Raw genomic sequence first — 2,378 nt, 5'->3', positions numbered from 1 at the left:
AGACCCACAGATCCTCAATGGGAGCACAGGTTGGCTCCACACTGCACTAGGTAGGAGTAGGGGAGGAGAGAGTAAGGGTACCATGAGCTTCACCTACCATTATTAAAGTTGCATTTTCTTGGTTCAGCACTCACCCAGTTAGATCCCCTTAACTCTTTTCTGGTGTTTTGAAGAAGATGGCTCTGTCAGTTTCTCCTAGTTTTAAAATTCTGTGGGGAACAGCAATCTTAAGCATTTTATACCATCTTGGTCAACTGGAATCTTATCTCCATACCATTTTTTTTCCTCTTTGTCTTTTTACTCTTTTTTTTTCCTATACCATTTTTAAGGTGCCTTTTTCTTAACTCAGTGCTCTCATCGCTAATGCAACTTGTTACCTGTTTTCTGGAGGCCTGAGAAATATGGTTCTGCCAGTTTTTGCTTGTTACTTAAAAATTCTGTGGAGGGACAGAAGCCTAGGAAATCTCACTGCACCATCATGGTAACATCATTCCTCCTATGATTTTTTATTGGCATTTCATTACATAGCCATGATTGATAGATCGATCTCCAACCCCCATTTCCTCCCTTGAAGCCAGAATGGGAGAATGGGAAAGACCATTCTCACTCCCCCCAAACCTAGACAACCACTAATATACTTTCTGTCTTTAGGTATTTGACTATTCTCTATATTTCATATAAATGGAATCATACACTACATGGCCTTCTTTCACTTAGCATAATGTTTTTTGGGTTCATCCATTTTGCAACAAGTATCAGTACTTCATTCTCTTTTAGTGCCAAATAATATTCTTTTGTACAGAATAATGACCTTATCTGTCCATTTAGCAGTTAATGGGTATCTGGGTTGTTTCCACTTTGGGGCTATTATGAATAATGCTGCTTTGAACAATTGTGTAGAAGTTTTTGTGTTGACATATGTTTTCAGTTCTCTTGGATCTATACCTAGGAGTGGAAATGCTGGTTCATATGGTAATTCCATGTTTGACTTTTTGAGGAACTAACTAGTTTTGCACAGTGACTGCATATGGATTAATCTTTAGTTGTTTTTTTTTTTTCCTACAACTTTTCATGTCAGGGCATGTAGATTCTTTTCATTCCTCTTGACAGCTTAGCAGTATTACATAGTGTGAATATAATATAAAATTTTCATCATTCCATTATTAAGAGATATTTAGATGGTCTCTAATTGTTTATTATTATAAATAATACTTCACTTATTTGGACATATGTCCTTGGACAGTTGTATAAATGTTTCAGTATGATAAAAACTTAAATTCCTGAGGTTGAGGATGCATTTAGATTTTTGATAGTTACCGACAAGTTGGCTATGATCTATGGTTTCAGGCAGCTTGAAAACTCTCTTTCACACAAAAATCCTATGCTTTAATCCTGAGAGTGAATTTAGATTTGTCAGTTTTCATGACTTCAACAAGGTTATTCAGAAACTTTGAATGAATCAACAAGGGGTCATTCTTATCTGAATACAGGTTTAAGGAAATTTAGCAGGGAACTACAATTTAATGCAATTCTAATCTTTGGGTTTTTTTTTTTTTACTATATGTAAGGTGACAAAAATATTCAGTCTCTTGAAGAGAAGTTATAGTGTTTTGAATCTGAGTTAAAAGCTGGAGGGCTATTCTTTTGTGATCTGCCATCTGCAGTGGAGCCACCCCAGAGATGCAGATTTTTGTAAAAACCTTGATAGGAAAGACCATCACTCTTGAGGCTGAACTGTCAGATACAATAGAAATTGTGAAAGCCAAGATCCAGGATAAGGAAGGAATTCCCCCTGATCAGCAAAGACTGTTCTTTACTGGCAAGCAGCTGGAAGATGAATGTACTTTGTCTGACCACAACATTCAAAAGGAGTCTGTTTTTCATCTTGTGTTGCAGCTTTGTGGTGGTGCTAAGAAAAGGAGGAAGTCTTACACTACTTCCAAGAAGAGTAAGCGCAAGAGAAAGAAGGTTAAGCTGGCTTGTCCTGAAATACTATAAGGTGGATAAGAATGATAAAATTAGTCCCCTTTGTCGGGAATGCCCTTCAGATGAATGTGTTGCTGGAGTTTTTATGGCAGTCACTTCAACAGACAGACATTAAGGTGCCAAGTGGTGTCTAACTTACTGCTTGAACAAATGAGAAGACGTGTGTGGATTAATAAAAACATGAGCTAAAAATAAAGAAATAAAAACTGAGAAATGATCGACTCACGATGATCTGCCTTTCTAGAACATGGAAATTACATACTAATATGTTTATTCACACACATTAAATGTCTAATAAGCAATAAAACATTCACATGGCAAACCTAGCACTTACATATCCAAATGGTATATTTGAAGCATGTAGGGATTCTTTCACTGGGAATTATCTTCTG

At 36.5% G+C, this 2,378-nt stretch overlaps 1 pseudogene; it reads left to right on the top strand.

Annotated features, from left to right (window-relative positions):
• Positions 1-1,680: 1,680 nt before the first annotated feature.
• On the top strand, positions 1,681-2,170 carry LOC101438735 (ubiquitin-ribosomal protein eS31 fusion protein-like; annotated as a pseudogene).
• The last annotated feature ends 208 nt before the right edge of the window (positions 2,171-2,378 follow it).

Source organism: Dasypus novemcinctus, chromosome 15 (genome assembly GCF_030445035.2).
Source record: "Dasypus novemcinctus isolate mDasNov1 chromosome 15, mDasNov1.1.hap2, whole genome shotgun sequence".
In the NCBI taxonomy this organism is placed as follows: domain Eukaryota; kingdom Metazoa; phylum Chordata; class Mammalia; order Cingulata; family Dasypodidae; genus Dasypus; species Dasypus novemcinctus.
This window is presented reverse-complemented; position numbering and strand designations above follow the sequence as displayed.